General features: G+C 38.9%; 1 protein-coding gene across 1 annotated transcript in view; it reads left to right on the forward strand.

The window, feature by feature from the left end:
* Positions 1–8012: 8012 nt before the first annotated feature.
* Positions 8013–9586, forward strand: part of LOC114029585 (olfactory receptor 1361-like) — a 12356-nt gene continuing 10782 nt past the window's right edge. Inside the window, exon 1 of the mRNA XM_027844111.1 lies at positions 8013–8028. The gene's annotated coding sequence lies outside the window, so the exon portion shown is untranslated. The remainder of the gene's footprint in view (positions 8029–9586) is intronic.

A 9586-nucleotide genomic window follows, 5' to 3' on the forward strand; every position in this document is an offset into this window, starting at 1 on the left:
TTGCCTGACACCTGTGATCTTGTAAGTGAAACAGACTGTCCTCTTTGTTGCAACTCTTCCCTTCCCCTTGCCCCATTCCCTGTCCCAGGTTTTTACTCTTTTTCTTTTTCATTTTCCTCCCTCAAACATTTAAGGAGTATTATTTCCTTAACCTATTCTACCCATTTCTAAGACTCCTCTCTAACCCTCTTTTGTCCCTGTACCCTCCTCTTTCCCTTTTGAGTATAACACCTTTCTATAACAAGAGTTCTTTGTGGGGGATGGGATGGAAGGAGTATATGTACTTGTGTTCAATCTTCTTTTATCAGAATCAGATGAAAGTGAGGTTCATGGAACCCTTGCCCCCACCCTACCTTCAATCTTTTCTTCATGTCTATGTACTATTTATCTTTTCTACCTCTATAATGCAAAAGTGATTTCCCTACCCTTCTTCCTACTTTTCTCCCCAGCCTAGTTCCTACTCTCTCCTATTTTTGTCTTCTTCCAAGAGGGAGCAAAATTAAATTTTAAAAAATCACCGACAGACCTTTTATCATTTTCTCTCCCTCTCTCAGCTTTTCGGTGAGGCATTCAGGGTTAAGTGACTTGCCTAAAGTCACGCAGCTAGTAAATATCAAGCATCTAAGACCAGATTTGAACTCAAGTCCTCCTGTCTCCAAGGCCAGAGGTCTATTTACTATGCCACCTAGTTGCCCTCTATTTTTACCTTTCTCTATGACTTTTAATGATAGTAGTGTTCTGAGATGACTTTTATTTATCTCCCTCTTAACATAAAAAGAATCCATCACTACATATTCCCTTTCAATTAAATATGTGTGCCTTTCTGTGTTTTTTTTGGGGGGGGGAGAAAAGGGAGGGAACCTGCCTTTCCATTTCCAAATATCTACTCAGTTCCATCCTTATAATCAAAAATGCTTCAAAATCTTGTGTTCCATCAAAGATCCCTCCCCCCGCCCCCCATGGTATTATACTCAGTTTTGCTGGATAAGTTATTCTTGATTGTAAACCCTTATCTCTTGACTTTTGGAATATTATATTCTAATCTTTCTTTTTTATAGTGGTAGCTGATAAGTCTTATATAGTCTTTATTTGGCTCCTTGGTACTTGAACTTCTTTTTGACTTCTTGGAACATTTCTTTTTTGACCTGGAAGCTCTGGATTTTGGCTACAATGTCCCTGGGAGTTTTCAAGTTAGCATTTATTTGGAGTTCTTTTCATTTTTACTTTGCCCTTTGGTTCTAAGAGTTCTGGGCAATTTTCATTTATGATTTCTTGAAATTTTGTAGTCAAACTTTTTTTGATCATAGTTTTCTTAGATTGTCCCTCAAACTATTTTCTATGTCAATTGTGTTTGATATTTCTTGGATTTTCTTCTATTTTTTAAAAATTGTTTTGCTATGCTTTTTCTTATTGTCTTGTTGAGTTTTTGTTTTCTGTATAACCTCTTCTAATTTTTAAGTCATTTAATTCTTGAATGATATTACCTACTACTTATTCCATGATATTAGTTTTCCTTTCCTCTCTTTTCTCCCTTGCTTTTCTAGTATATATCTCTTGTTCCATATCCTCCAGTTTCTCCTAAAGTTCCAATGGCCAGGACATTTTTTTCTAAGGCTTTATCTGGACCTGTTGGGGAGTTTCTTATCCTCTTGGAGTTTCCTCCCTGGGCATTTCTCAAACCAAGGTATTTCAACCGAAGTTTTCCTTCGTTTGCTGAATATTATGGGCAGAGCCTAACTGATGCTGAATATAGAGAATCAGACTAGTGCTCTCCCGTCAAAGCCTACTGTCAGTGTTCCATTGGGCATTAGGTTGTGGTATCCTACTTTGAAGAAGATTCTCTACCCCTGAGTATCAGTGTTTTAAGAATGATATTCTCCCAAAGGGCTATAAAAATGTGCATAGCCTTTGACCCAGCAATAGCACTTCTAGGGCTATATTCCAGAGAGGTCATACAAATGGGAAAAGGGCCCACATGTACAAAAATATTCATAGCAGCTCTTTTTGTGGTGGCAAAGAATTGGGAATTGAGAGGACGCCCATCAATTGGGGAATGGCTGAGCAAGTTGTGGTATACGAATGTAATGGAATACTTTTGTGCTATAAGAAATGATGAACAGGCTGACTTCAGAAAAACCAGGAAAGACTTGTATGGTCTGATGCTGAGTGAAGTGAGCAGAACCAAGAGAACATTGTACACAATAACAGCCACATTGTGTGATGACTAATATTGATAAACTTAACCTTCCCAGCAATACAAGAATCTAAGACATCTCCAGAGGCCTTGTGATGGAAAATGCTATCCACATCCAAAGAAAGAACTATGGAAGTTGAATTGCTATTTTTTTTCCTTCTCTTCTGTTGAGTTTTGTTTCCTCTTTCTGATGGTTTCTCCTATTGGTTTTAATTTTTACTTACAACATCAAAAAAAAAAAGAATGATATTCTGATGCCTCAAGGTTCTAAAAAGAACTGTGCTTTCAGCAATTCTTACACCCTTGACTCTATGATAGCTTTTGACACAGGGAAGCACCCTTCCCAGGTCCAGAATGGGATTAGAATACCCAAAGTCAGAATATCTTGTAAGAAGCTATGTTCTTGGTTGTTAGAGTACCAGTAGGAGAATAATCTACAACTAGCCCTCTGCTTGCATTAATGGAGAGTTTCAACAGACCTCATTATTTTTGCTGTGACCCCAACCTAACCCCTCTCCTCTATTATGAATTCATCCTTCTTGGATTTTACTTGGTTCTGATCACCACACTTTATTAGTTTCAAAAGATATCTTGCTTATTTCCTTGGCCCCATCCTTTCTTATCAATTTTGTTATGATGATTCCCCAGCTAGGACTGTGAGTGCTATGATTAAAGGAGAGCAATAAATCCCTGTCTTGGCTTTCCTTCTCCCACCATGAATGGGTTTTGCCTGGTCTATGTTTATACCTTCTATGTTTATCCATGTTCAGGGTAGGCAAACTGAGAAGAGTGATACCTGTGTCCTTCCACTAACTCATCACCATTGGGAGTGACCAAGACCTCAAGAATAAATATTTTAATTTGTGAGCACTGAACTTACCTGTTATTTGGGGTTTTATGACATTTAGACTTCTCCCTTTCCAGGGTTGGGGAGAATTGGGGGCCTGAGGCCAGCTCCTCTAGAACAGTATTTCTTCAGTGGGGTTACAGAAATTAGAGCTATGGAGTATGAATAGGTCATTGGTAGGGAAAATCACTCTCTGCTTCCTAGGCCCTCTTCTCATTCTCCTTCTACGAAAAATGGTTCTGGATGCAGAAATTCTTAATCTGGAATCTGTGAACTTAAAAAATGTAGTTTGAAACAGTATTTAAATATAACTAGTTTCCTTTGTAACCCTATGTATTTTATTGTATGCATATATAAGAGACATTGCCAAGATCCTTGGAGCTGTATTTCTCTCCAGCTTGGAAAAAGAGGAAGCTAACAGATGATCAGGCCTAGGAGGTGGTATTTCTCCCAGAACAGCTAGTGTTTTGAGGATCTCCCAAGACAAAAAGAGGAAAGAGGGCAGTGAGAAGAGAATAGGGAGGTGATAGGGATCCCTGACACATGTTGAAGTGTGACAGCAACATTTGCAGTCCCCTTCTTTATTTATTTTGTTTGTTTGTTTTATGGGCAATTGGGGTTAAGTGACTTCCCCAGGGTCACACAGCTAGTAAGTGTCAAGTGCTTGGTCTGAGGCCAGATTTGATCTCAGGTCCTCCTGACTTTAGGGCCAGTGCTCTATCCACCGTGCTACCTAGCTGTCCCCACAGTCCCCTTCTTTAAACCCCAGTTTCCATGAGATACCATTAGACGTGATATCTTCAAGGACAATCTGAGAGATAGATTTTCCCGAATTCATTCATGTAGCTGGAGCACTAAGAGAGAGAAGAAAAAAAAAAACAATCCAGTTCTATATCTCTCTATGTACATTTAGAAGTCACCATTTTGAAGAAGGGTCCTACCATCTCTTTCTTTTTTTTCTCTCTATCCTCCCAAATCCCTTTCTCTTTGGAAGTAAAATAAAAATTAAAAAATATTGTTTGGTCTTAAAAAAAAAAAGGATTAGAGATTGTTCCGCTTGGCCCTAGTGTGTAGAACTGTGAATAGTGTGTGAAAGTTGCAAAGAAGCAAATTAAGGTTGTGCATAAAGAAAAGCTTCCAAAAGTTGAAATGGTCTGCCTTGGGCGTTAAAGGTTTCCCCTTCATTGAAGATGTTCCAGAAGTCTGAATGAATACTTGTCTGGTATGTTGTAGGGAGGATTCTTATTCAAGTATTTTTATTCTAGTTTAGGATTCTATCATCCATTACAACTCTGAGATTCTGTGAGAGGTTCATAGTATCATAGAATGTCAGAACTGGAAGGAATTTTGACAATGTTTTTGTTATGTATCCTCAACATCTTGCATGTAACAGATGCTTAGCAGATGCTTGTTGGATTGGATTAGATTGGATGAACTAGATATAATGCTAATCCAGTTCATAGTAGAAATTGAGGCTAGAGAAGTGTTTTACTCAACATCACACAACTAGCAATATGAATTTGGATCCCCTTTCATAGTCTATCTGGCTAAAAAGGAAACCAGCCAGAGGACCAAGTAGTGGCAATGAACCAAAGAAGCAGGTAGTCCAAGCTCAGGGACTCTCAGGAGAGAACTCGAGAGTACAGGGAGCCAGCCAAAGACTGAGAAATGTCTCAGAGGGCTAACTTCAGCAGGACTCTTCATTTTGGAACTGCAGTCTATCCCCTGAGATCTTAAATAACAAGGTCCCAAGTTGGAACAGTGATGGAAATAACTTACAGGTAGAGAAATCCCATGAAATCGGAGCCTAAGGGGAATTGGAACAATTACTCCACTTTTGATTCTAATAAGGCCCACTGCTTATTAGACACATAAAGTCCAGAGGAATGCTGCATTATACTCCAGGTATAAGGTCTACTGCCTGACCAGGAAAACTAGGGTAGGGATCCCCTATTCTCCCACCCCACATGCCCTGATTTAGCCCCTCTTCACCCCAGCCTTTCATCCTATCTCCTGGTCCTTGCCAGCTTATGAGCTGTCTGCCCTACAGAAAGGGAGAAGGAGAATAAGACGAGGAGGCTTCTCCTTTTCCCCTGCCCCTCACCCCCCAAAAGCACTATTGGAGATCAACCTAGACCATGAAGTTCAGTTTCATTGTGGTGGAGAAGGAGAATCTTCTTCTGGGCCCCAAATCTAGTCTGGGAAGTGGGAATATTGTAGGACAATTGAATCACAGAATTTTAGAACATTAAAGCTAAAAGGGACCACATCTAGTCCAATACTCTCATTTTGTAGATGGGGAAAGGACCCTCCATGTCCCCAAATCTTGGGGTTTTCTTTGTATGCCCACCACTTATCCCCTTGACCTTGAATTTAATCCCATGCCAAGATGAAGACTTTGAAAATCAAGGAATCACAGAACTTTTATAGCTGGAAGGGATTTTAGAGATCACGTAGTCCAACACCAGTATTTTACAGAGGTCACTGGGATCCAGAGAGGTGAAGTGAATTACCTTCTTACATAGCTGTTAGTGGCATAGCTGAAATGAGAACCTGGGTCTTCTGACTTAATGCTTTTGAATTAGTGAGAAAAAATTCAAGGGAAGGGGTGCAGTCTGGTATACAATCAAAGTAGGTGGCTACTCATACTACGTGAATTAAGTGGCATGGGAAACACCCAAGGTCCTCCCCAATGCTCCAATTAATGTCTGAGACTTCATTTTTACACTGTTTTCTCTTTAGCTTTGATCCTCCCACCAGAATATTGAGAGCTAGAGAGAGGACCCATGTGCTCAACTTTAATTCTTGCAAAGATTTCAGCATGTATTATTAAAGGGAAGATTTGTCAGCTGGTATTAATAACAAGACGCTCATGAACAAGTCAGTATGGCTTCATAAAACAAAACAAAACAAAACAAAACAAAAAAACTTGTCATTCCAGAATACCTTCATTTCATTTTTTTTTTACTAAATTGGTAGATCACAGAAATGTTGAAGATGTAGTATACATATATTTCAGCAAAGCATTTGACCAGATTTCTTCTGTTATCTTTGTGGCCAAGTTAGAGCCATATGGGCTCAATGATAGATGGTCAAATGAACAGACCTCCCAAAAATAATTAATGGACTAATGTCAGCTTGGAGGGATGTCCTTAAGGGAATGCTGCAGGGACTATCTGTTCTTAGTCCTGTGCTATTTAGTATTTTTCTCAATAGCTTGGATGAAGGTAAAGGTAACATGATTATTAAATTTACAGATGACACCAAGTCAGGAGAAAAAAGTAACACATTGTAGTACAGAATCAGAATCCTGAAAGATTTTCCCAGGTTGGAACAATGGGCATTTTAATAGAGATCCACGTAAACTCTTACACTTATGTTTAGAAAATCAATTTCATGTGTACACGATATAAAAAAGATCTGAGGCTTTTAGTAGACAACTTGTTCAACAGGAGTCCACAAGGCGATATGGTAGCCAAAATTAAAATGTGATCTTTGGCTTCATTAAGAGTACCCTAGTGAACAGAATAAGGGAGTTGATAGTCTCACTGTACCCAGTCAGACCACACCTAGGGTACTGTGTTTAGATCTGGGTGCCACATACACTGAAACATGTCCAGAAAAAGGTAATCAGGATAATGAAGGGATTCAAGACCATACAGTACAAGGATCAATTATGAGGGAAGCTAGCTTGGAGAATAGAAAACCTAATGGAAGGACATGATAGCAATCTTCAAATATGTGAAGTACTGTCACATGGGAGAAAGATGTATCCTTTTCTGCATAATCCCAAAGAAATACTGGTTAAAAGTTGCAGAGAAGCAAATCTAGATTTTATTTAAATGAAAAAATTTCTACCAACTGGAAGTGGAATGAGCTATCTTGGGAATTATTGGGTTCTCCTTTTCGCAGAGGACTTCAAGCAAAGGTTGGGTGGTTATTTGTCAGAGATTTAGAGATTTAATGATCAGGAGTAGATTGGGCTAGATAGTTTCTGAGGTCCCTTACAATTCTGAAACTCTGTGATTTGAGAATGAAAGTGAATCCTGTCCTGACATGCTAGCATTAACTCAAACTGCCCTTCTTTGAGGTGCTAAGTATAGTAGGATTCATCAGATTCCATGTTATAGGCAAGACCTTGAACTCTCTGCTAAACCTAGAGCAACTGGAACATGCTCATCCTGACCCTGGCTCACAGATTAATGTCTTATCCCTGGACAGCCTACTTCCCTGCTAGACCCTCACACTATGTATCATGAGGCAAGTAGTTTGAAGTAGTAAGGAAATGTCTTGCTAGATATAGAAAAGTCCAATTCAGCTTGGGATAAAACCAGTTAAATTTTTATTCAACATAATGATCTTTTGTAAGGAACTCAAAACTTCTCAATGGTCCAATAGATCTGTGATTTCACTAATAAAAGCATTCCCTTACAGTGATCCTGATCATAACCCAGCCATGCCTGCCCATTTTACACAACTCTTAAATATGTTCCCCTACAAATTCACCATAGCAGGTCTACCCAAAATGTTGGGGATCCCTTCAATACATGACTTTTTAAAAATCCTAGTCTACCTAAAAATGTTTGTTAAAGAAAACAAAAGAGACATAGAACTGTAACTAAAAAGTCAGTGCAAAATAAAATAAACCAAACTCTAGGAAGGATGGATCCCTGTAATTTCTTAGAAGAAAAACTGAGACAGAGATTAAAAAAAAGTAAAACCTCCTAAGATCAGGGAGGTTAGACGCAGGCTCTTCTTCTTCCAGAAGCAAAATTCATCTCTTCCTCCTGACTTTTTCAGCATAAACTGAGAAGCTGAGCTGAGTAAAATGCTGAAAGAGAGAGATTGACCCCACAGTAGGAGAAATGTACTAATAGAGCAAGAAATGCAGTAGAACAAGAAAGAGGAAGTCAATTCTTTGACTCTCTAAGAAACAGGAAAAGAAACCAGACCGAAAGAGAGAGACTTTGAGACTAAGAACACATAGGTAAGTGCAGAATTGAAAAGACCATTGTGTAGAAACCCATATAGGTTTCAGATGAAGGAAAGGGCAGAGATAGGAAACCTCAGTATTAATTAGTATATGAAAAATTTACATATTATGTGCTAAGTTGAAATTTTATGTACTGGGTTTTCTTAAAGGTGTGTAGCCCTTCTGGGGAATGCTTGATAAGAGAAGTAGAGGAAGGGTTGGGCAGTTCCTTAAGGTCTGAGGTATATCTTGTTATGCCCTGGGACCTGAGAGAAGAGAATGAATGGGGCCAGCCAAGCTCCACTGTTTGAAAAGAATGTCAGTTCTGCTTTGTAGGATTACAAGAGACCAAATTGTCAGAACACATATACTGTTTATGTTCCAACATATGGTACCTGTACCCATACAAATCAACACGCACTTGTTAAGCACTTACTATGTACCAGGCACTGTGCTGAACACAGGAAGATATGGATACAATTAAAAAGAAAGATATTACCTGTCCTCAAGGAGCTTACATTCTCACGGGGGAAGATAACAAATAAAAAGAATTTGAAAAGTGGGCAAGGGGAGGGTAGAAGGATCCCGCCACATAGGTCATATTGACAGAGTCCAGAAAGTCAGAAGCAGAGCCATGAGAGGAATTAAGAATGGCTGGCCTGGACCCTTTGGTGGTCTTTTACTATGTTTCAACAGCACCAACTGGTGCATCATCTTCCTGGGGTTTCTTCTTCTCCTCACTCCTCTCTCTCTGGCTTAAGAAATACTTTTTCAGCCCCTAAATCATGTCCTTTTCATCCTTCCAAACCTACTCTACATTTCCTTTCTTCCCCATGTAGCCTAATCTTTTCATAATTCCCAGAAGCCCTTATACCCACAGTTATTCTCTATACATTTGCACATATTCTTTAGTCTCTGTAACTACATCTTATGAATGTTTCCTATGTAGAGATCTTGTGACTCCCATTAGCCTGATGGTTCATGCAGGTAAAGACTATCTCATCATATCTTCCTCTTTTATGAAATCATGATTCTTCTTCCTTGTTACTTCTTTACATCAACCGGTACAAGATCCATTGTATTAACTGACTGTCTGAGACATCGCCAATGCTTGTGGAAGTCAACTTTCCCAGCATGAATTATCTTGGCAGGGGGAAGAGAGGTGGGGCAAATTTTTATTCTTTTATTCTGGACTTAACAAACACCACGTAAAATTAGCATTTCTATACACACAGTATAACAGAAAAAGATCATACATGAAAATGCAAATTTCTATTATGTGGAACTTGCTTTTTTTAAAAGTTCGTAACAAATTCAACATTAACTTTCAAAGCTATCCTACTTATTTGTCTCCTTTTGAACTGACTTTAGTTTTCTTCTATTCCCCCCGCCCCAAAAAATGCTTCAGTGACTCTCTTTGAGTTCTTTTCTTTCTCTTTTTTTGGGAGTGGAGAAATCTATCTTTACTTCCCCTCTGCATCCCACCTCCTCCTCCCAAATGAAAAAAGAAGAAGAAGAAGAAGAAGAAGAAGAAGAAGAAGAAGAAGAAGAAGAAGAAGAAGAAGAAGAAGAA

The sequence above is a fragment of the Vombatus ursinus genome, unplaced genomic scaffold (genome assembly GCF_900497805.2).
Source record: "Vombatus ursinus unplaced genomic scaffold, bare-nosed wombat genome assembly UNPS02005197.1, whole genome shotgun sequence".
NCBI classification, from domain to species: Eukaryota; Metazoa; Chordata; class Mammalia; order Diprotodontia; family Vombatidae; genus Vombatus; species Vombatus ursinus.